At 43.9% G+C, this 27,850-nt stretch overlaps 1 long non-coding RNA gene across 1 annotated transcript; it reads left to right on the top strand.

Annotated features, from left to right (window-relative positions):
• The first annotated feature begins 21,378 nt into the window (after positions 1-21,378).
• Positions 21,379-24,028, top strand: LOC123188655 (uncharacterized). The gene is made up of 2 exons (XR_006494993.1): positions 21,379-23,401; positions 23,483-24,028. It is a non-coding gene; the product is annotated as an uncharacterized lncRNA (long non-coding RNA).
• The last annotated feature ends 3,822 nt before the right edge of the window (positions 24,029-27,850 follow it).

Below are 27,850 nucleotides of genomic sequence, written 5' to 3'. Positions count from 1 at the left end.
ACATTGGCAGCGACCGCATATGCCCATCATCAAAAGTGAGCTCCTTGGCTTGGTCCTTGCCGTTGGAACAGAACTCGCCCATTCTAAGGGCTCTGGTTAGGCCAAGGTGACTGCCAAGGATCTTGGAGAACGCATCCAAGCTTTTGCAATAGCCATGGCAGAGCTCGTGGGTGTCGATGAGCTCGAGAGGGCTGGAGTTCCATAGGGGGCGCAACTACCGGGAAAGGACGATTGTCTGTGCCCCATATTTTATTGGGAGGAGGGAGATGATGACTATCAACATATCATCGGCGAGGCTGCTGATGAAGTCTAGGCCTGCTGGAGTCGCTTGTGGTTCTAGCTCGCCTTGCCTCCGCTTGTTGGCAGCCCCGTTCTCCATCTCCTGAGTCTCCTTGTCAGCGGCGCTTTCTGATAGAAATGGGAGTACAAGGAATATTTAGTTAAAACAGGGCAATAGAAAAGTGGATTGGTAACTAGAAGTTATTAGGTAGGAATATAGTAAGAAAAGGGAATAACAGTTGGTTGCTCAAATACTACACGATTCATTTGATATTGCTGGGTAAGTCAACATGCAGATAGTTGATAAGAAAACTTACTTCGAACAAAGTCTGGACGAATGATATCGGTGGGGAAGTTACCGTATATCTCATGACCAGGCCCTTTTATGTGCAGTGCAATTATAGTCCTAGCTTTCAGTTCATAAAACATATAAATTTCTTTCCAAAAGCCAATGCCAAAATAGGAGTCACCATGTTCATCAAGTCTTACAGTAGCAACGATTCTAAATCCATGGTTTATGTGCAGTATGATATCCCTGCAGTCTTGATTTGTGTAAAGGGAAAGATTGTGCACTACAGATTATGTTGCATAGCAAGGGATGCGCTGCAGAAAATGGTAGGATTGTTAAAGAAAATATGTAACATGCAAATATGGGCTCAAATTGAAAGAACTGTATAGTAGTCGAAATCGAAGGACAAAAATTTATAATTAAACAGATGGGGTAAACATGATGTCGTGGAAATATGACAGTAATCGAAAGAACAATACATCCTTAATTTGCCTAATATAGAAAGAAGAGGGGGGAAATCCCCTTTGACGTATATGGTGCATGTGGCACCTTTTATCCAAATGTAGTAATATTTCGAATATGTTCAGGAAAGTAGGCCGTGCCAGCCGATTTAGGGTGAGATTGAACATACCGCACGCATCCTCAAGTCATCTAGTACGGTGAGATGGAATGTCTGGCGGAGGCCGCAAGGTCCTGATGTGCCTGCGCACTGTACACACTATGAACGTAAGAAAACCCTCAAATCGGCTCGAATAAAAATGAATTCACGGTGATTTAGGCCGAGTGATTAAAGGAGGCAGATGAACTGGGATAAGAGATGAGATAATATCTCATTAAATTAGTTACCTTGTTGTCCATGAGAAAGAACGCCCAGTACAGCAGATTCCCCAACCGAGCGGAGCTGGGACGACCGTAAGTAGCATTGAGAAAGTTGATGGCGATAGGCGGCGGCAAGCGGAAGTGGCGAAATGTGGTGGGCTTTACCGGTAGCTTGGCGGCGGCAGGTGTAGAGCTAAGTGTTTACCACCGCGATAGGCGGTGCCATGCATAGATGTAGAGGAGCTTGTGTAGGTGTGAATGGGGACCGGAGGGGGTGGCGGGCGGGGTGAGGGTTTTTGTGACGTGGGGATGGTGAGGGTTTTCTTTTTTCTTTTTTGAATTGGGTGGTGAGGGTTTTCTGTCCCACAAAGAGTTTTGGAGGCGACGGTTTGCTAGAGTCAACCGTGTGTGATTAATGCAATAGGAAAAATGAGTCATTGCACACGGTTCCAATTTTGGGAACCGTGTGTGATTGACGTACTACCTCCATCTTGGTTTATTGGTCCCCTTTGTAATTGATACCAAATTTTGACCAAATATTTAACTAAGAAATTTTTATGCATGTCACCAAAAATTATATCATTGAACACTATGCTCAAATACCCATCCAACGATATAATTTTTGCTGGCCTGCACTAACATTTTGTCAGTTAAACCTTTGGTCAAACTTTAACACAAATTACAAAGGGGACCAATAAACCAGGACGGAGGTAGATTCCATCAACCGAAGTGATTGCATCCGTATCCCACAGTTAGACATAAGTAAACATAGATTAAACATACTCAGACATAGAAAATAAGCATACACGTACACAACCATAGTTCAACCGTAAGTACATAGTTCAACCATCATTAAGCATACTCAAGCGTACATAGTTCAATCCGACATCTCATCTCACATGCCAGCACGATCCTGAAGCTTCTCCAGGTACTCGGCGTACACGCCGTGCGAGACCCTGCGAGAATACTTCTGCTTGAAGGAGCCAACGGCCCATCCTCTTGCTTGTGCCAGAACACTTAGATATGCGTCATGAAGCTTGTGGTTGCCAAATGGGCATTGATAGCTGCCGTTCCAGGTCCTAATATGCCTGTTATGCATTCCCACATAAAGCTCCCTTAGGATTTTCCTCTTGTACCTCCTTTGGCCATCTTCATCCTCGCTGTCCACATCGTCAGACATCACATATACAAATAGTAAAACAAATTTGGCATCAAATCAATGATTACATGCCATGAAGTAGGATTAGGAATTTATGGCTATTTATTTACATATATCCGGAGATTATGGTTGGATTTTTAAGCATAGTCGTCTATGTATAGACCAATCTTGAAGAAAATAATGGCACAAACATATGTAGGTCATTCAAAATCTATTGTCAAGTCCCGGCTAGGAATTATTAGCACAAACACTAACCCTAGTCGGATTACTAGCAGAAATCATTTGCACAGATGAAACAACTAATCACTTATCACATGTACCATTCAAACAATCAAGACACTACACGGATCTAACGAAACTTACTCAGATTTCATGGATTGGGAGAACATAACCACAGGATTTCTATTCTAAAAAGGGGGAGACAGGAGTAACCAGAGAAACCCTATGATCTATTTGACACATAAATGGGTATAGATGACTAACCAGCTGTTCGTTATTGTCAGAGTCGTCACCGGAGTGGTCGTCGGAGTTGTCGCCGGGGTCGTCACGGTGTGGAAGCTCGACGCCGTCGAGGACGTCAGGGTGCAGTGATAACTCGTCAGCGGTGACGGCAACCTCTGTCTCCATCTCCACGCCGTGCTCCGGTGCTTTAGCAGCCCCGGCATCACCACTCCCTTCGATGGGGTACTTCGGCGGCATCCTCATACACTGACGGCTTTGAGGACTAAGAGCAGCACCGAGGATGCAAGCGAACAAAGAGGATTGTGTGTGTGGTGAGCATGGGGGTGCGGTGATAACCCACAAGTATAGGGGGTCGCAATAGTTTTCGAGGGTAGAGTATTCAACCCATATTTATTGATTCGACACAAGGGGAGCCAAAGAATATTCTCAAGTATTAACAGTTGAGTTGTCAATTCAACCGCACCTGAAAGACTTAATATCTGCAGTAGAGTATTTAGTAGCAAAGTAATATGATAGTGGCGGTAACGGTAGCAAAAGTAACAGCAGCAGTTTTGTAGTGATTGTAACAGTGGCAACAGAAAAGTATCTAAGCAAAGATCAATATGTGAAAATCTCGTAGGCAATGGATCAATGATGGATAATTATGTCGGATGTGATTCCTTATGCAACAGTTATAACATAGGGTGACACAGAACTAGCTCCAGTTCATCAATGTAATGTAGGCATGTATTCCGAATATAGTCATACGTGCTTATGGAAAAGAACTTGCATGCCATATTTTGTCCTACCCTCCCATGGCAGCGGGGTCCTATTGGAAATTAAGGGACATTAAGGCCTCCTTTTAATAGAGTACCGGACCAAAGCATTAACACTTAGTGAATACATGAACTCCTCAAACTACGGTCATCACCGGTAAGTATCCCGATTATTGTCACTTCGGGGTTAACGGATCATAACACATAATAGGTGACTATAGACTTGCAAGATAGGATCAAGAACTCACATATTTTCATGAAAACATAATAGCTTCATATTAGAAATCATGGCACTCGGGCCCTAATGACAAGCACTAAGCATAGCAAAGTCATAGCAACATCAATCTCAGAACATAATGGATACTAGGGATCAAATCCTAACAAAACTAACTCGATTACATGATAAATCTCATCCAACCCATCACCGTCCAGCAAGCCTATGATGGAATTACTCATGCACGGCGGTGAGCATCATGAAATTGGTGATGGAGGAAGGTTGATGATGGCGATGGCAACATATTCCCCTCTCTGGAGCCCCGAACGGACTTCAAATCAGCCCTCCCGCGAGAGATTAGAGCTTGGCGGCGGCTCTGTATCGTAAAACACGAGGAAACCTTCTCTCTGATTTTTCCCCCAAACGTGAATATATAGAGTTGGAGTTGAGGTCGGTGGAGCACCAGGGGGCCCACGAGGCAGGGGCGCGCCTGTGGCACCCGATCCGCATGGAGCAGGGGGCCTTCGCATGTCAGCCCAGGATAACACCTGACGCACGACAGGTCCATAGTACAGGATTCCAGGTACATGAATATTCTTAAAATACATGTATAGAAGAGTACATCATTGATGAATACAATTATCTCGCATAGCCCTAAGGCTATTTAAATGGAAGCAGAAACTTATTTAAATGGCGGCGGAAGTCTTGGTTTGGCAGCACAAAAACTCTGGCTGGGCTCCACAACTCACAAGACTGGCAAGGTTACGGCCTAGCACGACGGGTCAAGTGAACACTTCGGGTATGACCTACAAAACTGGCATGACACGCCAGGTCAGTACATTGAATGTACTTGCAAGACAACCAATTATATAGCATCCAAACAAGCAGAAGACAAAGCATGAATCAAGCGCATGCAACAACTTATCTCATATCAATTATTGAACATGGCATGTTAAAGATAATTAAGCTTGAACAACATCATAGCATCTACTATAATAATACTATCATGACGTATCAAACATGCTCCAAACATGGCAATAGCAAATCATAGCATATCATCAATCATGGCATAATCAATCCAAGCATGGCATGCCATCATGAAACTATGCTAAAAATAAACTACCGATCATATTCAATGCAGACATAGCATGTTTACTATATGCAACCATCTTCTGTTCTGGCATAGTTCTTTAAATGCAAACAACAACATATTACTCATGCAATGCAAACCAACTTGTGCAGCGAGTCCCTCGGACTCTCTTACCAACGGGTTGCCTCGCAACCAAACAGGGATCTTTCCGGCGATCCCAACACGACCAACCCTTGGTCTCCAACACTCACCGAGACCTCGTCTCGTGATCATATCAAAACATTACCGTGACTATCTCATAGTCCAAGTCACCACATTCTGGTTATCTCATTAATTTACTTAATTATTTCAAGTTTATCCTCCATTTCGACCAAGACCTGATAGTGTGACCTACAACGAACTGTGTTGCTATCGATAGACTTTAATAAGCACTCTGCAGAGGTAGCGCACTGTACCCACACCACGGAACCCATGGCCTCGTCATCCCATTCGGGTAGACCAACGGCATTCCGACGAAACCGACCTACTGCCATGACACTCTCCCGGCCACTCTGACTCACTCCCCACTAGGCTAGTCCTGGGTGGCCCCGTGTCTAACAAAGACACAATGACCACCGTCATGGCCAAAACGTCCCTCATGGGTACCGGTACCAAAAATCTCAACAACGGGCACATAAGGTTATGTCCGCCTACCTGATCACGATAGCGCGCGCCCATAACCTTCCCTCTTTGGACGCACTAGCGAGAGGCACGACAATAGATCGCATTAAGGCCTTCCCATAAAGGCAAAATGTGGCTGCACTGTAAAAGTTTGATTTGGTGGCACTATGACTCGATCCCGTCGATGATGGAGGAGGTTGTTGTTATTAGGTCATTTTATTTCCTTCTCCATCATCATGAACATAGATGCAAAAATGAACATGCATCATACCAATGCTTTAATAAAAGACCGAACTTCTCAAGTGAACATCTACATCATGAAGAACATGACAATACTAAGTACTAGCATATCCATGGTGCATTACAATCATCATAGCTATCATAATAGCCACTAAAAACCCAAAGGCAACATGATATCCAAAGTAATACTAAAAAGCATAATTCCATCACGAACATAGTCATACTAGTCACTAAGAATCCAAAGGCAACATGTCATCGACATAGTCATCCAAATATAAGTCCTAAAACTCCAAGCAATATTGATACTAACATTATAATTAGTATGGCAAAAGATATCATGAAAACATAAGCATGCAGGAAGATCATAACAGAATAACTGCAGATAAAAACGGTAAATAGCAACTATAACTACACACACAAGGTGCAAGCAAAGTCAACATGCAAGTCCGCGGCTCATGATAAGAGGTTGGCTTGCGTGGAGATCGACAAATACTCCGGGAAGAAGTGTGGAACGATCGCAGAAAGATTTGCCGGAAACAGTACTGTCTCGGAGGGGGCTGTTTACTGGAAAGGGAAAAATGGTCATTTTCAGAATGTGCAAACATCAAGGAAATGGTCCCATCAAAAGGGCTCGACGAACAGAGAAATTGAGCATTGGAATCACCTCATTCGGAGCTACGGGTAAAAAGATATGATTGTTTAACTACCAGGGACCTATCTATAAAGGAAATCATTACAAACTGGCCCCTGGCAGAAAAACAGATCGCGTCTTTCTCAGAAATACGCTTCCAAGAGAGAAAGCGCATTCTGGCCCGAAGAAGAGGAGGAATATGCTTTCGGCTGAGGGAAAGCGCACTCCAGGGAATACGCCTTCGGGGTTCCAAAAATGGAAGACAACCCTGGGTGCCGCCACTTAACTAACGTGGCGAGGTGGGGTCAACGCGGGGTCACTGGCGAGGGGGACCTGTGAGGGGTGGTGCCCACCCGGCTGGCTTCTTCTTCCTCCCGCTCGACGCGCACCTGGCCGAGGGGAGACGCTCGCCCCGACGGTGCTCGCCGGCGCATCCCGCCACGGCAGCAGACGGGCGACCTACTGAAATGCTCAGGACGGCGAGGGGCACCTCGGCGTGGTGCTAGCTTCCGCCGAGGAACACCAGGGAGGGAGCTGCACGGCCCACGACGGAGAGTGTATTCGACCGCCGATGGACACAGCACTACGGTGGGGAAGGGAAGAGGTAGAGGCCACGGGGAGGCTTGCCGGAGTATGGGGATGCGTTGGTGGTGGAGGAACGGCAAGGGGAGGTCGGGATCACCGAAATCGGGTGAGACTCGAGGCGGCGGCTATGGCGACGGTGTTGGTCAGAGAGCGACTCCGGGGAGGGGTGAGTAGCTTGGGGAGGCTTGAGGACTGCGAGAGAGCTCGGGGGCGCTATTTATAGCCGCAGGGAGAGCTCGGGAAGGAGGGGGAGGAGGTGGCACAAGGCGGGCAACTTGTCCGTGCATCGGTGATGGCGTAGTGTTGGCAGGCGCAGCCAAGGCTCACGGGAAGCGGCGGGAAGGCGACGAAGAGGATCAAGATGAGCAGCAGAGGCTCACGGACACGAGAGGTGCTCGGGAATGAAAGGAGGGAGCGGACATATGGGAGGAAAGCGATGGTGCACAGGGGTGCTCACTGTTTGGTCAATGGCACGGCTCTCTGGAGAAGAAAATGAAGGGGGCCAGAGCTCCAGGGGGAAGAAGACGTCGAGGGGGAGCTGTTGGGCAGCGATGCCGACTCAAACAGTGGCTAGACCACTGTTTTGGCTGGCATTGCCCGTGATCACCATGGACAAAGCACGCTCTAGAGTTTTTACTATTGTACTCGCATGTCTACCGCGTGGTACTTCGAAGAGATAGTGTTACCATGGTAAAGAAACGAGCAAAGACACCGGGAGTAGAGTAAACCAAGCTCCACAAGTTTACTGCTGCAAACTTGGCCACACTCTACAGAGTAAACCAGATATGGTAAAAGGTAAAATTGATGTCTGGGAGGCTTAGGGTAGCAAGGAGTATGGTCCTGGTAATTATGAGATCATTTGGTCAAGTATTTAGCATAGTTGCTGTGCAACTTCTAAACCTGACCCACAAACTAAATTAGGAAGAAGAACTCATTAGGACTGATGGATTGAGCTAAAACTTGGCAAAGCTTAATGATTTGATCATATGTAGATGCTGCAAAAATATCATACCAAATGGTCTTGCCAAAATGGTACTTGTTTCACAAACATCTCCCCTGTCCAGAAACTTGAGAAAATTCCTCAAGGCAAATAGCTAATTGAAATTTGCCAATGTTTTTTGGAGAGGGATAATATGGATAGTATAAGGTCTGGAAAAGGTTTCAGCCATAATGGAGAAAGATAAAGTACACTTGCTTCACAAGCTAAAAAAATTGGACAGAAGCCAAGAATTGCTCCTGTGCTCACATAAATCAATCAAATGAACTAAATTTAGGTGCAGGCTAATGATTTGAGATACTTGAGAGGATGGAAAAGTTTCATCCCATTTGGAAACTCTATGAAGGTATTTCCTTCACAAAGTTGTGTTCTGGTCAGAAACTTTGCAAAATTGCAGAGGGAGCTAGGATGAATGGATTGAGCTCATATTTGGCATCTATGGGTTATTTATCCATGTTAATCACCCTGCCAAATTGCAGCTCAATTGGAGTTAGGAATAAAGCATTTCCTTTGCAAAATTTCAAAGAAGGCAGAAACTTGCATTGGATCATGTGCCCAATTTTGGATATGAGGAACATGAGATAAGGATGGAACTAGTGATTATATAGCAAGGAAAAGCTCCACAATTTATGTGGGAATTTTCCCTGCTAGAAAAATGGTAGTTCCTTTAGAAAATGGCAGAAATGCAATATTGGCATTAAATAGGAAAAGGCAATTTTCCTTATTTAATTATGGCCAATATACTTGCTAGAGTTTGGGTTAGGCATAAATATCAACTCCACCAATTCTCATGAATTTAGAAGATGGCTAGCTATGCCTTTGGATTTTATTCATTAGAAAGGCAAGAAAAGGAATAAATCACAATTCAAAAATATTGCATGGGACTTAGCAATATTTTTGCATATCCAAGTTTCAGAAAGATGGGAGGATCTCTGGGAACAATTGGGAGGATCAACAGATGAAGAAAATGATGGCTCCCTTGTAAGCACAAAGGAGATATCCAAATCCCAAAAAATGGAATTAGGGTTTGAGAGGGTTGAGATGATGCAAATGAGGGCTTTCCCACTGACAAATACATGAGCAAGGTTTTTGGAAAGGTTGAAAATGACAAGAATTGTCAGAGTCATCCAGCAAACTTAGGAGAATTTTTTTTGAAACATGAGTACCAGGGTGGAATAACAACACAAAAATTGATAACCCAATTTTTGGGCTGTTACAACTCTCCCCTCCTTACAAAGAATCTCGTCCCCGAGATTTCTAGGTTTATAGCACAAATGAAAGAATAACCATTCCGGGAGAAAACCTCGGGGTTTATTTTAACCCTTTGGTCAAATTCAAACGAGATAGGGGCACCGATAATTGGTACACCCGGGAATGGATATGGCAAACCTGGATATATCCACCGCTAGGGGCACTCGAGATCAGACTCCTGAAAAATACTAGATGCATCCAATGAACAGTGGTTTCGCCTGCTGACATGTGGGTCCAGGGCCCACTGGCAGCCTCCTTCTTCTACCTCCAGCTTGCTGCTTCTTCTTTGTCGCTGCTCCGCGTGCGGCTTCCCCAGCGCGCATCTAGCTGCTAGGGCGATGAGGGCCCTAGTGCCGTAGTGCGCAGTGTGCATGGCGCCGGTGCAGGGAGCACCCATGTCGCGGGCCAGCACCTTGTCGGCACTGCTCGCGGATTTGCCTCCTGGACGCCGGTGATCGAGCGACGAGAGGTTCTCCTGGACCTCACTCATCGTACACCGGGGTTGGGCTATAAAAGACGGCAGCGCGGCTCCCCTCCAACACACCAACACAATGCCTCTCTACTACCTCTTTGGTTTGGACGAGATTGAGCCAAGCTCCTTCGGTGAAGAAATGTTCTTGGCAGCGCTGCGGTTGTTCGTCGCGGCGCTGCTGAGAGCGCTCATCAGCTCATCGATCCTCCTGCTGATACTCATCAGGAATGATCGGGCTCGGGAGAACGCGCGGCTGGGTGCGGGTGCTCGAGATGCTGGAGAAGATGGTGCACTGCGTGGTCCTCCGCCACGCTTGATCCTCCGTCGATTTGCGCTGACGGAGTAATCGCGTGTGGCGGTGGAGCGGGGTGGCGACTCGCCGCGCCATGCAAGGCACAGAAGATGGTGGGGATGGGGTCCAAGTGCAGACGAGCTAGCTACGCCAGCTCGGCATCACACCGGGATACGAGGAAAACTTTCATGGATTGCTCCACAAAAGAGGGTGTTAAGGTAGAATCGGAGTTGAAATTTGTATCGGGGTAGATGTACTGGATCGAGGGAAATAAAGTTGGTAGTGTTCCCCCAGAAATGAAATCGGGAGAAAGAATTAGAGACAAGGAATTCCCAGGCGGAAATGCCTCTGCAAGGTTCATGGTTTGAAAATCCGGCACACGGGGTATGCACAAATAGGAGGGACATGTGACTTTGCTTTCCCCCCGAGTACTGCCCGAAGGTACTTGTGGGTGAACCGGGTATGCGTGTAGTATGCAGTAATCTAAACTAACAAACAGACATAGGCAATAATCATGCAATGAAAAACACAGCAGACAAATCATTCTAAGGTGTTTTAATGCTAGTGGGTATATATATAATCCTGTTATATATATACCTATACCAGCACACATTTTATTAAAGACTCGAGACGAGTCAATGTTGTTTTTAGTGTATGTTCTCTACACATTAAAATCTTGTTAGCACTCATCGCGAACCCTGTCACACATCTCTGTTTGACAGAGGGACAAACAAAAACAAGCACAAATATCAAAAGCAAGAAAACATGCAAACATCATACGAGTTAGAACAGTGCAAGCATACAACAAAGCGTGAATGTTCTACTCTGAACGAAACCACTCACTCTGGGATACATGGTTCTATCCTCATATCAGGGATGAACTGACAGCCTGACCTACTTGCAGAAACAACTAGTTGCGCGGCTGAGATCAAGTTGAGGGCTTGCTTTGCTGGGGTTCTCCGGGAGGACGAAGACTGAGCCACTCTCCATCTTCATCATCCGAGATCACTATGGGTTGGGGTTCGTCTACTGGGGGTGTGGCTGAAATCGATCCAAGCATATGCTGCTGGTGGATCCGAAAAAGAGTCTTGTCGAGGGTGATGATGTTTGGCCAAGGCCACAACACCGACTGAGAGGGTAGTACTGGCTCAGATAGCGTTGGGTGAACCACTTGAGATGTGAACTTACGAGCCTCACAATAAGCTTCCTTAACAACTCGAACCGCATCGTTGTCCAAGGTTCTAAATTCGGCAAGCATCCTTGAAATCATCATCCCCTAGGCAGTGATATATTGCATCAGGCGAGCGATTGCGGGGTCATCCCCTTGGATAGAGGGAGAAGGCTGAATTCCTGAGGCTGTCGCAATGGGGAAGAAGCAGAAGTCCCTCCAATCTGCCACTTGCGAGAACTTGGTTCGGAGATATAGGATCGCCTCCACAGCAGCGGCTTGAATGGCCAAATCAGTGGTGGGCATGGCTCTACCCTGAAAAATCAACGGCTGGCCATCTGCTGCAGGACCGGGGCTGATGTGCACCCTTGCATCATAGCGATGAAGGTGAGGAACGGGTGTTGACTGGAACACCAGGTAGTCGGGGCTAGCATTATAGCCAAAGGCTTGGGTGAGCATATCAGCAAGAAGGGGTGGAAAGCCAACATGGTTGACAGTGCTTGTGCGGCTATGGAACTTAGTAGTTTTGAGGGTGCTAGCTATGGCTGGAATGTTACTATCTAGGCTTCTCTGCAGGGACATGATTGAATGAGGAGTGAGCGTTACAGCTAGCGGGAAGGGGGGCTTTTATAGACAGCTATGCGGGACATGCCTGCATGGTGTGGCCCCTTTCCCTTAATGGTGAAGGGCAAGCGGTGCGGCCGACCAGAAAAGATATGGCTGCTAGTTGCTCCATGGATAACTAGGCGGGGACAACGGGGTGAGGACGTGTCGGTCCTGACTGCGCCACCTGTGGATTAACAGTGGCCATGCCGGATGCTAGGGATGAGTCAAATCCCTTAGGGTAATTACGGTTTAATGGTAGCGATGATCAAAGACTAGGATAACCTATGCCAGCCTGGCTGCTCTGATACCACGTCCTATGGCACCCCGATCCGCATGGAGCCCAGGATAACACCTGACGCATGACAGGTCCATAATACAACATTCCAGGTACAATAATATTCGTCAAATACATGTATAGAAGAGTACACCATTGATGAATACAATTATCTCGCATAGCTCTAAGGCTATTTAAATGGCAGCAGAAACTTATTTAAATGGCGGCAGAAGTCTTGGTTTGGCAGCACAACAACTCTGGCTGGGCTCCACTACTCACAGGACTGGCAAGGTTACGGCCTAGCACGACGGGTCAAGCGAACACTTCGGGTATGACCTACAAAACTGGCATGACATGCCAGGTCAGTACATTGAATGTACTTGCAAGACAACCAATTATATAGCATCGAAACAACAAGAAGACAAAGCACGAATCAAGCGCATGCAACAACTTATCTCATATCTATTACTGAACATGGCATGTTAAAGATAATTAAGCTTGAACAACATCATAGCATCTACTAACATAATACTATCATGACTTATCAAACATGCTCCAAACATGGCAATAGCAAATCATAGCATATCATCAATCATGGCATAATCAATCCAAGCATGGCATGCCATCATGAAACTATGCTGAAAATAAACTACCGATCATATTCAATGTAGACATAGCATGTTAACTATATGCAACCATCTTCTATTCTGACATAGTTCTTTAAATGCAAATAACAACATATTACTCATGCAATGCAACCCAAACTTGTGCAGCCAGTCCCTCGGACTCTCTTACCAACGGGTTGCCTCGCAACCAAACGGGGATCTTTCCGGCGATCCCAACCACGACCAACCCTTGGTCTCCAACACTCACCGAGACCTCGTCTCGTGATCATATCAAAACATTGTTGTGACTTCTCACGACTATCTCATAGTCCAAGTCACCACATTCTGGTTATCTCATTAATTTACTTAATTATTTCAAGTTTATCCTCCATTTCAACCAAGACCTGATAGTGTGACCTACTACGAACTGTGTTGCTATCGATAGACTTTAATAACACTCTGCAGAGGTAGCGCACTGTACCCACACCACAGAACCCATGCCCTCGTCATCCCATTCGGGTGGACCAATGGCATTCTGACGAAACCGACCTACTGCCATGACACTCCCGGCCACTCCGCCTCACTCCCCACTGGGCTAGTCCTGGGTGGCCCCGTGTCTACCAAAGACACAACGACCACCGTCGTGGCCAAAACGTCCCTCACGGGGACCGGTACCAAAAATCTCAACAACGGGCACACAAGGTTATGTCCGCCTACCTGATCACGGTAGCGCGCACCCATAACCTTCCCTATTTGGAGGCACCGGCAAGAGGCACGACAATAGATCGCATTAAGGCCTTCCCATAAAGGCAAAATGTGGCTGCACTGTAGAAGTTCAATTTGGTGGCACTATGAATCGATCCCATTGATGACGGAGGAGGTTGTTGTTATTAGGTCGTTTTATTTCCTTCTCCATCATCATGAACATAGATGCAAAAATGAACATGCATCATACCAATGCTTTAATAATAGAACGAACTTCTCAAGTGAACAACTATGGCATAAAGAACATGACAATACTAAGTACTAGCATATCCATGGTGCATTACAATCATCATAGCTATCATAATAGCCACTAAAAATCCAAAGGCAACATGATATCCAAAGTAATAATCCAAAGCATAATACCATCATGAACATAGTCATACTAGTCACTAAGAATCCAAAGGCAACATGTCATCAACATAGTCATCCAAATATAAGTCCTAAAACTCCAAGCAATATTGATACTAACATTCTAATTAGTATGGCAAAAGATATCATGAAAATATAAGCATGCAGGAAGATCATAACAGAATAACTGTAGATAAAAACGGTAAATAGCAACTATAACTACCCACACAAGGTGCAAGCAAAGTCAACATGCAAGTCCAGGGCTCATGATAAGAGGTTGGCTTTCCTGGAGGTCGACAAATACTCCGGGAAGAAGTGCAGAATGATCGCAGAAAGATTTGCCAAAAACAGTTCTGTCTCGGAGCTACGGGCAAAATGGTCATTTTTAGAATGTGCAAACATCAAGAAAATGGTCCTATCAAAAGGGCTCGACGAACAGAGAAATTGAGCATTGGAATCACCTCATTCGGAGCTACGGGTAAAAAGATATGATTGTTTAACTACCAGGGACCTATCTATAAAGGAAATCCTTACAAACTGGCCCCTGGCAGAAAAACAGATCGCGTCTTTCTCAGAAGGAAAGCGCATTCTGGCCCGAAGAAGTGGAGGAATGTGCTTTCGGCTGAGGGAAAGCACACTCTAGGGAATACGCCTTCGGGGTTCCAAAAACGGAAAACAACCCGGGGCGCCGTCACTTAACTGACGTGGCGAGGTGGGGTCAACACGGGGTCACTGGCGAGGGGGACCCGCGAGGGGTGGGGCCCTCCTGACTGGCTCCTTCTTCCTCCCGCTCGACGCGCACCTGGCCGAGGGGAGACGCCCGCCCCAACGACGCTCGCCGGCACATCCGGCCACGGCAGCGGACGGGCGACCTACCAAAATGCTCACGACGGCGAGGGGCACCTCGGGGTGGTGCTAGCTTCCGCCGAGGAACACCGGGAAGGGAGCTGCACGACCCATGGCGGAGAGTGGATTCGGCCGCCGGTGGACACAACGCTATGGTGGGGAAGGGAAGAGGCTGAGGCCATGGGGAGGCTTGCCGGAGTATGGGGGATGCAGTGGTAGTGCAGGAGCAGCGAGGGGAGCTCGGGATCACCGAAATCGGGTGAGACCCAAGGCGGCGGCTATGGCGACGGTGGTGCTTAGAGAGTGACTCCGGGGAGGGGTGAGTGGCTTGGGGAGGCTTGAGGACTGCGAGAGAGCTCGGGGGTGCTATTTATAGCCGCAGGGAGACCTCGGGAAGGAGGGGGAGGAGGTGGCACGCGGCGGGCTACGTGTCTGCGCATCGGCAATGGCACAGTGTCGGCAGGCGCAGCCAAGGCTCACGGGAAGCGGCAGGAAGGCGACGAAGATGATCAAGACGAGTAGCAGAGGCTCACAGAGACGAGAGGCGCTCGGGAATGAAAGGAGGAAGCGGACATCTGGGAGGAAAGCGACGGTGCACAGGGGTGCTCACTGTTTGGTCAATGGCACGGCTCGCCGGAGAAGAAAATGAAGGGGGCCTGAGGTCTAGGGGAAGAAGACATTGATGGGGAGCCGTTGGGCATCGATGGCGAGACCAGAGCCGGTCGGGGCAGCGATGCCGACTCGAATAGTGGCTAGACCACCGTTTTGGCTGGCATTGCCCGTGGTCACCATGGACAAAGCACGCTCTGGAGTTTTTACTGTTGTAATCTCATGTCTACCGCGTAGTACTTCGAAGAGATAGGTATACCATGGTCAAGAAACGAGCAAAGACACCGGGACTAGAGTAAACCAAGCTCCACAAGTTTACTGCTGCAAACTTGGCCACACTCTAGAGAGTAAACCAGAGAGGGTAAAAGGTAAAATTGATGTCTAGGAGGCTTAGGGTAGCAAGGACTACGGTCCTGGTAATTATGAGATCATTTGGTCAAGTATTTAGCATAGTTGTTGTGCAACTGCTAAACCTAACCCAGAAACTAAATCAGGAAGAAGCACTCATTAAAAGTAATGGATTGAGCTAAAGCTTGGCAAAGCTTAATGATTTGATCATATGTAGATGCTGCAAAAATATCATACCAAATGGTCTTGCCAAAATGGTAGTTGTTTCACAAACATCTCCCCTGTCCAGAAACTTGAAAAAATTCCTCAAGGCAAATGGCTAATTGAAATGCACCAATGTTTTGTGGAGAGGGATAATATGGATAGGAGAACGTCTGGAAAAAGTTTCAGCCATAATGGAGCAAGATAATGTACACTTGCTTCACAAGCTGAAAAAATTGGACAGAAACCAAGAATTGCTCCTATGCTCACATAGTTCAATGAAATGAACTGAATTTAGGTGGAGGCTAATGATTTGAGACATTTGATAGGATGGAAAAGTTTCATCCCATTTGGAAACTCTATGAAGGTATTTCCATCCCATTTGGAAACTCTATGAGGATGGAAAAGGTTCACAAAGTTGTGTTCTGGTCAGGAACTTTGAAAAATTGCACAAGGATCTCGGATGAATGGATTGAGCTCATATTTGGCATCCATGGGTTATTTATCCATGTTAATCACCATGCCAAATTGTAGCTTAATTGGAGTTAGGAATAAAGCACTTCCTTTGCGAAATATCAGAGAAGGCAGAAACTTGCATTGGATCATGTGCCCAATTTTTGATCTGAGGAACATGAAATAAGGATGGAAGTAGTGATTATATAGCAAGTACAAGCTCCACAATTTATGTGGTAATTTTCACTGCTAGAAAAATGGTAGTTACTTTAGAAACTGGCAAAAATGCAATATTGGCATTAAATAGGAAAAGGCAATTTTCCTTATTTGATTATGGCCAATATACTTGCCAGAGTTTGGGTTAGGCATAAATATCAACTCCACCAATTCTCATGAATTTAGGAGATGGCTAGCTATGCCTTTGGATTTTATTCATCAGAAAGGCAAGAAAGGGAATAAATCACAATTCAAAAATATTGCATGGGAACTTAGCAATATTTTTGCATATCCAAGTTTCAGAAAGATAGGAGGATCTCTGGGAACAATTGGGAGGATCAACAGATCAAGAAAATGATGGCTCCCTTGTAAGCACAAAGGAGATATCCAAATGCCAAAAATTTGGAATTAGGGTTTGAGAGGGTTGAGATGATGCAGATGATGTCTTGCCCACTGACAAATACATGAGCAAGGTTTTGGGAAAGGTTGAAAATGACAAGAATTGTCAGAGTCATCCAGCAAACCCAGGAGAATTTTTTTGAAACACGAGTACCAGGAAGGAATAACAACACAAAAATTGATAACCCAATTTTGGGGCTGTTACAGCGCCTAGGGGGGTAGGTGCGCCCCACCCTTGTGGACAGGGTGTGGGCCCCTGGCCTTGATTCTTTCACCAGTATTTTTTATATATTCCAAAAATATTCTCCATTGATTTTCAGGTCATTCCGAGAACTTTTATTTCTGCACAAAAATAACACCATGGCAATTCAGCTGAAAATAGCGCCAGTCCGGGTTAGTTCTACTCAAATCATGCAAGTTAGAGTCCAAAACAAGGGAAAAAGTGTCTGGAAAAGTAGATACGATGGAGACGTATCAACTCCCCCAAGCTTAAACATTTGCTTGTCCTGAAGTAATTCAGTTGATAAACTGAAAGTGATAAAGAAAAACTTTTACAAACTCTGTTTGCTCTTGTTGTTGTAAATATGTAAAGCCAGCATTCAAGTTTTCAGAAAATATTATGAACTAACCATATTCACAATAACACTTAGGTCTCCTGTTTACTCATATCAATGGCATAATCAACTAGCGAGCAATAATAATAAATCTCGGATGACAACACTTTCTCTAAACAATCATAATATGATATAACAAAATGGTATCTCGCTAGCTCTTTCTGAGACCACAAAACATAAATGCTAAGCACCTCTGAAGATCAAGGACAGATTAGAAATTGTAATTCATGGTAAAAGAGATCCAGTCACAGCAATACTCAATGTAAATTAATAATAATACATGCAAATGATAGCAGTACTCTCCAACTAGTGCTTTTTAATAAGAGGATGATGATTCAATATAAAAGTAAATAGATAGGCCCTCCTCAGAGGGAAGCGGGAATTTGTAGAGGTGCCAGAGCTCGATTTTGAAATAGAGATAAATAATATTTTGATTGGTATACTTTCATTGTCAACATAACAACCGAGAGATCTCGATATCTTCCATGCTACACACATTATAGGCAGTTCCCAAGCAGAATGGTAAAGTTTATACTCCCCCTACCACCAACAAACATCAATCCATGGCTTGTCCAAAACAAGGGTGCCCCCAACTAACGAAAATCCTGGTGGAGTTTTGTTTGCAATTATTTTGATTTGATTTGAGCATGAGACTGGGCATCCCAGTTACCAGCCATTTTCTCGTGAGTGAGGAGCGGAGTCCACTCCTCTTGAGAATAACCCACCTAGCATGAATGATATAGACAACCCTAGTTGATACTTGAGCTATTCGAGCATACAAAACAGAATTTCATTTGAAGGTTTAGAGTTTGGCACATGCAAATTTACTTGGAACGGCAGGTAGATACCGCATATAGGAAGGTATGGTGTACTCATATGGAATAACTTTTTGGAGTTTATGGAATTGGATGCACAAGCAGTATTCCTGCTTAGTACAAGTGAAGGCTAAAAATGGATTGGGAAGCGACCAGCTAGAGAGCGACAACAGTCATAAGCATGCATTAACATTAATCAACACTGAATGCAAGCATGAGTAGGATATAATTCACCATGAACATAAATATCATGGAGGCTATGTTGATTTTGTTTCAACTACATGCGTGAACATGTGCCATGTTAAGCCACTCGAATCATTCAAAGGAGGATACCACCCTAGCATACCACATCACAACCATTTTAATAGCATGTTGGCACGCAAGGTAAACCATTATAAACTCCTAGAAAATTAAGCATGGCATAAGCAACTATAATCTCTAATCGTCATTGCAAACATGTTTCATTCATAATAGGCTGAATCAGGAACGATGAACGAATCATATTTACAACAACAAGAGAGGTCGAGTTCATACCAGCTTCTCTCATCTCAATCAGTCCATCATATACCGTCATTATTGCCTTTCACTTGCACAACCGAACGATGTGGACAATAATAATAGTGCGCGTGCATTGGACTAAGCTGGAATCTGCAAGTATTCAATTCAAGGAAGAAGACAAGGTAATATGGGCTCTTTGTTAGATCAACAATAATGCATATAAGAACCACTCAAAATTTTCATTAAGGTCTTCTCCTCTCGACCCCCAAAGAAAATAAATAAAACTATTTACACGGGAAAGCTCCCAACAAGCAAAAGAAGAACGAGAAATCTTTTTGGATTTTCTTTTAATTACTACTACTACAGGCATGGAAAGTACACTTAGCTAAAAGCTACCACCAATTTTTATGGTTTTTATTAAGGTTTTTCAAACACATAAGAAGAATGCTGGAAAAGAAAATAAACTAGCATGGATGGTACAATGAAGAAGTATGAGCACCGATAGCTGGCATGAGTGTGTGAACATGAATGTAACATCGGTGAGAAATACGTACTCCCCCAAGATTAGGCTTTTGGCCTAAGTTGGTCTATGGCCATGGCTGGCCTGGTGGATATCCGAAGTTGAAGCTGGGGTCGTACTGAGATGCAGCAGCTACTGCCTAAAAAGCTGCGGCTTGGAGGCGAGCTACCTCCGTCCTCCTCTCGTACTCGTTTACCTCCTCCCTAGTTATAACATATCTCCTTTTTGCATGAAAGTCTAAGGAAGTAGGAGCAAGGAGAGAAGCATGGATGGTGCGCCGTCTGTCAAAGATTAGTCGGTACTGGAGGGGTTGTTCATTCCTCTCAATAAACTGATGGCGAACCATAGCATTAAAATCTAGGTAAGCAGGAGGCAACTCCATATCATTTCATGTACAGGTACCTCAAGAAAATTAGCTAAACAGGTTGCATAAATTCCACCGAACAAATCTCCAATAATACTATTATGATGCAACCTACATGCAAAAATGGCCCCCAAGTTGTATTGTTTATCTCCTAATATAGCACTCTTGAGAACACTAAGATCGGGAACACACATGTGACATGCCTCATCCTTACCATTAATGCATCTACCTATAAAGAGAGCAAAATAATGTATGGCAGGAAAATGAATGCTCCCTATGGTAGCCTATGTTATTTCTCTAGATTCCCCCACAGTGATACTAGCAAGAAATTCTTTAAATTCAGATATCCGAGGTTCATTAACATTACCCCACTGTGGGAGTTTACAAGCAGTATTAAAATCTTCTAAGTCCATGGTATAAGATTTATCATAGAGATCAAATAGGACAGTGTGACAATTGCGTGATGATGTAAATTTAAACCTTCTCACAAAGGAATCAGTTAGGTGATAATATTGAGGGCACTTATCTGACACGAAGCCCTCAAGTTCAGCATTACAAACATACGCGTCAATTCCTCCTTAATTCCTACTTGGACCATAAACTCTTCTGACAACCATTCACAAGGCCGCACTTGAGCTTCTCTTGATAGTTGATAGTCCGGTTCACGTATCGCGGACCTGGGTCCTTGCTTCTTTGAGGAACCACCTTGGTACATTTTCCTAAACATATTTCTTCCTCTGAAAAATTTCTAAAATTTTTAGTAACTCAAAATAAAAGTGAAGCAAACTCAACAAGATTGATAACAAGTACTCCTACAAGTGCCTAGAGGCCATATCATGCAATAAAACTACTTATGACCACATAAATTTGACATGCAAGCTCAAGAACAGGGTCACCTAAGCAGCAAAAGCTTGCAATAAATAAAGCATTAGAACAAAAATTAATTGGACCATGGGAGGAGACACATACCAAAGAACAATCCCCCAAAGCAGTTTTGTGAACGGAGCTTTGAGTAAGGAGATCGAAAATGGCAGCAAGATGAGCTAGAACTCAGGTTTGAGCTGGTGGATGATTTTTTCTGGAGGAAGACAGTGTGTGGGTGCAAGAATAAGTGGATGGGACCCATGTGGGGTCCACGAGGCAGGGGGCACGCCCTAGGGGGTGGGCGCCCCCTCCACCCTCGTGCGCACATGGTGAGGCCCCCTGGTGTATTCTCAGTGCCAAAAATTCTTAAATATTCTAGAAAAGATCATATTAAATTTTCAGGACATTTTGGAGAACTTTTATTTTTGGGTTATTTTTTATTGGAAGGATAATTCAGAAAACAGACAGAAAATACTATTTTTGCTTTAATCTCTCCCTAATAATAAAGCACGGATTGAGTCTCCGGGTTCACTGTCGCGGCGTTTTTACACAAAGGCCCCTGTGATTTTTGATATTAAACCCGCAGTCTAAATTGAACCGGTACGAAGGCGAAAATAACGCAGCCACGCTCTGCTTTGTAGCGCTCCGCCACGGCCCACCCAGCTCCTGCCATGCCCCGCGCTGTCGGCCGCCTCCTGCCTCCCACCTCCTGCCCCGGAAGCCTGCCCCGCCCGCCCCGCCTCACTACGCGTTGTCGGCCACCTACCCTCCCACTGGAGCTGACCCCAACGACCCACGCGCTCCCGAGACCCGGCGCCCCCATCCATCTACCTCCTCACCGCGTCGCGCCGCCGCTCCACAAAACTCCCGCCGAACCACACCTCCTATCCCCTAGCTACCCCTCCCACCTCCAGAACTCTCGCCACGAGCTGTATCCGGCGGCCGCCACCCCTCATCGCCCTTGGCTAGGCTTCCCTCAATCTCCGATGGTCCCACCGCCCCCAGCGCTCCTCCCGGCGGCGGATCTGGGCCAGCAACTAATCCCTCCTCCCCCGCGACTGATTGCCTCCAGTACCCTCCCCTATTTTCTCTATATCGCCAACCATGGCGCCCATGGCGACCACGAGGCTGGAAGGGGTCTCGTGGACCCGAGATTGCGAGAGGAGCAGCAGTGCCGGCGGTGACGCCCCAGGAAGACCGTAGTGTGGTGCTCTGCTCTATGGATTCTTCTACCATGGAGTTCATAGTTTTTGCATTTTTGTTTCATATTTTTTATGTGCAAAAATACAATTCAGTGCAGTTCTTTCTTCTCTTTGAGTTTTGGTTCTCTGGATGATGTTTGCATCCAGGTTGTAAAAATTTGCCTGCGTCAAGTGCAATTCAGAACTTACAAGTTCGGCTATCAGTTTCCTCTGCAGTTCATTATAGTAGAATTTTTCTGTGTTGAATTCAGTTATCTTTGCTTTGCTCTAGGTCGTGAGGCTACAATCCCGCTATCTCCTGCTTACTGGCGTCTCCCCGGTCGATCCAGGTAGTTGGGTGGGGATTGGGTGTGTCACCGGGCATCTGGGTGACGACTTCCCGCCGTGAGCTAGTGCTCTGCTCCTCGCCGCTGGTGGTCGTGCTACAACAACGTGCAGTTCGCCGGGCTGTGTCGTGCGGTTCGCCGGGCCGTGGACTGTGGTTTACCGGCTTGCAGCCTGCGGTTCACCGGGCAGTGCGTGTTTTGCTTTGGCTAGGAATTGGCTCACCAGATCACTTCCTCAACAAGAGCTAGCTAGACGTGCATGACTTTCATGCGTTTATGTTTTGGGCAGCAGAATTAATGACCACTCACAAAGGACTAGCCATCAAGGTGTTTTTCTGCGCATATGTCGTTCAAGTGGAAGATGGGGCACTGTGCCTTTTCCAACTCCTTCCGACCTACTGATCAAGTCAAGAGAATAAGAGCTGTGGAGATTACATTTTCTTGCTGAACTTTTCGGTCAATGCCTAATATGTGTGCTTTTCTTCCTAATGGTGTCATGCTTCGATTTGATTTCTTACATGAGGAAGTGAATAGCAGTGATTATTGCACATGCTTATACATTCAAATGGATTGCTAGGTTAAATGGTATAGCGTTCAAAGATCTTAGTTTTCTGAACGGTCTAATAATTATTCAGTTTACTAAACTGCTGAACTACTTCTTTGGGTCTGAATTTGCTGAATTATCAAACGGTATAAGAATTATTCAGTTTAATAAATTGCTAAACTGCTTCTTTGGGTCTGAATTTGCTGAATTGTCGAACGGCCTAAGAATTATTCAGTTTACTAAACTGCTAAACTGCTTCTTTCGGTCTGAATTTTCTAAATTGCTTCTTTGTCTCTAAATTGCTAGGTACCCTATAATATATTGAAGCACGGAAACTCCAAGCTCTTCCAGGATGTTTTTGAGGAATTGCACATTACTACTAGCAAGATTGATGATGATCTTATGTTGTAGTCCAATAGGTATTCCAATGAAATTAAGAAAGACATCCTTAGAGGCTGGAGCACTTCATTTGTGTGTAGAAAGTGTTTCAGGCCAGTGTAAGCCTGTTGTAGTCCCTGTAATACAAAGGTAGTAAGTGACGCATCGCCCTCTCCGAACTGAATAACTGTGGCGTCAATGAGACGCTTCGACCCATGCTGGCCGTCGTTCCCCACCACTGAGGTTTCGTTTCCCCCTTCTTTCCTTCTTCCAATCTTCAGTCCAATTGTATGAACAGAAACAAACCTTCTGTTATGTTTGTAGATGAAGAAGGAACGACTGGCTTATCATTCACTTAAGCATCCAGAGCTTCGGCGCCCAACTATTGAAGAAGGCTCATACTGATGGAGTTGTCCCAAACAAGGCACATACCTGGCCCTTTCCGCTCCTAGAGTCCTTGCATGCCTTTGAAGCATGTAATCTTAGTCGTTGGACATTTTATATGGTTGATTCTAAATTCGTGTGGTGGTTGCAGAATGTCATAGCGCATGTGTTGCCGTTGTCTCCCTCAATAAGTCCCTCGCTGGTGGTTACACACACGCGCCCACGAACTGCTCGGCCAGGGGAGAAAACAGAGCAGTGGTGTTCGGTTAGAATAGAGGAGGACACACGGTTAGGTTTCAGGAACCAATGCCTTCATATTTTTTTCTCTTTCAACTGAGTGCTGGCTAAGTAAGCACAACCCTCTTATTACAATGTTAGATCAACTCAACACAAGCAATAACAGCTTGAAATGAGCTAGGTTGGCCAAGTCTAGACATTATGGATTTGGTAATGTATATATATTGGAAAATGATAGCATGGTCTTTATATGGTTGTTTTTTGTTAGCAACACTATAAGGTCTTCCTCGGCAGTGCACATACTAATGATTTCTGCTCAAGCATGTAGATGATACATTGTTGGCAACTGGATCAATAACCATGTCATTACTATGCAAAAAGGATGTAGATCCATATACTAATACTCCTACAGTGGTTTGGTTTCTTATGCATTTATTACCCCTCCGCACATATAACTTGTGCTTCTTGCTTCTTAAGATTATTGCCTGGTATGGTGTCCAATAAATTCAGAGATTGCCTCTGCAGTGGTCTGTAGTTACAAAGATGGTAATTTAGAAAAACATAGATGATGACTAGCTATTGAGAAGCATAATAATGTTTTTATTTCTTCTTCATGACAATCAAGGTCAAACAAATATTTTCATGTTTATCAGAATGAAATAAAATTGATGGACAGTACCACTCCATTGATAACTAGAGCTAGCAGTGTGTTCACTTAGATGGTTACATTTTCTTTTTAGAAGAATGTACAATGCTAGAATTAGTCTGTGCATTAGAATTATAATCGTTAGTGATGAATTACCTCATAAAGTGTTAGATTATTATCTAAGAATCGTACATCAACTAGACGCGAGACGGTCAAAATCTTCATGCACTCAACAGTTATTGTACTGAGTTTTTTTAGCAATACTCATTGTAATAAGTTTTTTAGGCAATTGTAATAACTGGTCAATACATAGTTTTGTTACCCATTGCAACGCACGGGCCCTTTTTCTAGTAAATCTAAATAACAGAAAGTAAAAAGAGGGTACAAAGAGTTGTGCTTTCTAGCTTCATCCATCTCATGCTCATCAAAAGGAATCCAGTAACAAGGTTGATCAAGGCTTGTTAACAAACTCTTTTCGAATAACATGAAACCGGAGAATTTTTGAATAACACTAGGTTACCTCAACGGGGATATGCACATCCCCACCAATAAGAATATCATATTTCTTTTTGATAGTGGGAAGAGGAAATTCAAAACCTCCAATAATAATCGTTGAAATTTTTCCAATAGAATTGATACTGTGGAATTGAGGTTGTTTCCTCGGAAAGTGTACCGTATGCTCATTACCATTAACATGAAAAGTGACATTACCTTTGTTGCAATCAATAACAGCCCCTGTAGTATTCAAAAAGGGTCTACCAAGAATAATAGACATACTATCGTCCTTGGGAATATCAAGAATAACAAAGTCCGTTAAAATACTAACGTTTGCAACCACAACAGGCACATCTTCACAAACACCGACAGGTATAGCAGTTGATTTATCGGCCATTTGCAAAGATATTTCAGTAGGTGTCAACTTATTCAAATCAAGTCTACGATATGAAGAGAGAGGCATAACACTGGCTCCGAGATCACATAAAGCAGATTTAACATAGTTTCTTTTAATGGAACATGGTATAGTTGGTATTCCTGGATCTCATAGTTTCTTTGGTGTTCCACCTTTAAAGTGTAATTAGCAAGCATGGTGGAAATTTTAACTTTCGATATCTTTCTTTTATTAGTAACAATATCCTTCATGTACTTAGCATAAGGATTCATTTTAAGCATATCAGTCAAACGCATACGCAAAAAGATAGGTCTAATCATTTCAGCAAAGCGCTCAAATCCTCACCATCCTTTTTCTTGGATGGGTTAGGAGGAAAAGGCATGGGTTTCTGGACCCATGGTTCTCTTTCTTTACCGTTCTTCCTAGCAACGAAGTATCTCTTATCATAACGTTGATTCTTTGATTGTGGGTTATCAAGATCAACATTAGGTTCAATCTCTACATCATTGTTATTGCTAGGTTGATCATCAACATGAACATCATTATTAACATTATCACTAGGTTCATGTTCATCACAAGACTGTGTTTCAGCATCAGAAATATAAATATCATTGGGATTCTCGGGTGTGTCTACAACAGGTTCACTAGAAGCATGTAAAGTCCTATAATTTTTCTTTTTCTTCTACTTAGAAGAACTAGGTGCATCAACATTAATTCTCTGAGAATCTTGCTCAATTCTCTTGGGGTGGCCCTCAAGATACAAAGGTTCCTGAGTCATTTTACCCCATCTAGTCATAACTCTAACATCATTATCATTTTTCTTATTATTTAATTCATTGAGCAAATCATTCTAAGCCTTAAGTACTTGTTCTACTTGAGTGGTAACCATAGAAGCATGTTTACTAATAAGTTTAAGTTCACCTTTAACTCTAGACATATAATCACTCAAGTGTTCAATCATATAAGCATTGCTTTTCAATTGTCTACCAACATAAGCATTGAAGTTTTCTTGTTTAACAATAAAATTATCAAACTCATCTAAGCATTGGCTAGCAGACTTATAATGAGGAATATCACCTTCATTAAATCTATAGAGAGAATTTACCTTTACTACCTGTGTCGGGTTATCAAGACCATGTATTTCTTCAATAGGTGGTAAATTCTTAACATCTTCAGCTTTAATACCCTTTTCTTTCATAGATTTCTTTGCCTCTTGCATATCTTCAGGATTGAGAAATAGAATACCTCTTTTCTTCGGAGTTGGCTTAGGAGTTAGTTCAGGAAGTGTCCAATCATTTTCATTACTCAACATATTATTCAATAGCAATTCATCTTGATCAACTGTTCTTTCCCTGAAAACACAACCAGCACAACTATCCAGGTGGTCTCTGAAAGCATCGGTTAGTCCATTATAAAAGATATCAAGTATTTCATTTTTCTTGAGAGGATGATCAGGCAATGCACTAAGTAATTGGAGAAGCCTCCCCCAAGCTTGTGGGAGACTCTCTTCATCAATTTGCACAAAATTATATATTTTCCTTAAGGCAACTTGTTTCTTATGAGTGGGGAAATATTTAGCAGACAAGTAATAAATCATATCCTGGGGACTACGCACACAACCATGATCAAGAGAATTAAACCATATTTTAGCATCACCCTTTAAAGAGAACATAAATAACTTAAGGATAAAGTAATAGCGAGTTTTCTCATCATTAGTGAACAAGGTGGCTATATCATTCAATTTAGTAAGATGTGCCACAACAGTTTCAGATTCATAGCCATAAAAAGGATCAGATTCAACCAAATTAATTAACTCAGGATCGATAGAGAAATCATAGTCCTTATCAGAAATACAGATAGGTGAAGTAGCAGAAGCAGGGTCATATTTCATTCTAGCATTCAAAGATTTTTCTTTAATCTTAGCTAAGAATTTCTTAAGATCATATCTATCATTGCAAGCTAAAAAGTCTCTAGCAGTTTCTTCATCCATAACATAACCCTCAGGTACAACATGCAATTTATATCTAGGGGGAGAATCTTCATCATCACTTTTATCAATATTATTAGTTTCAATAATTTCATTCTCTCTAACCCTAGAAAGTTGTTCATCAAGAAATTCACCTAGTAGCACAGTATTATCAAGCATAGAAGTAGTTTCATCATAAGTATCATGCAAAGCAGAAGTGGCATCATCAATAACATGCGACATATCAGAATGAATAGTAGGAGTAGGTGTCGTAAGTTTACTCAAAACAGAAGGTGAATCAAGTGCAGAGCTAGATGGCAGTTCCTTACCTCCCCTTGTAGTTGAGGGAAAAATCTTGGTTCTTTTATCTTTCAAGTTCTTCATAGTGATCGGAAGATATAAATCCCAAGTGACTCAATGAATAGAGCTATGCTCCCCGGCAATAGCGCCAGAAAATAGTCTTGATAACCCACAAGTATAGGGATCGCAACAGTTTTTGAGGGTAGAGTATTCAACCCAAATTGATGATTCGACACAAGGGGAGCCAAAGAATATTCTCAAGTATTAACA

Source organism: Triticum aestivum, chromosome 2A, assembly GCF_018294505.1.
Source record: "Triticum aestivum cultivar Chinese Spring chromosome 2A, IWGSC CS RefSeq v2.1, whole genome shotgun sequence".
Classification (NCBI taxonomy): Eukaryota; Viridiplantae; Streptophyta; class Magnoliopsida; order Poales; family Poaceae; genus Triticum; species Triticum aestivum.
The sequence above is the reverse complement of the archived record's forward strand: the minus strand, read 5'-3'. Positions and strand labels throughout refer to the sequence as shown.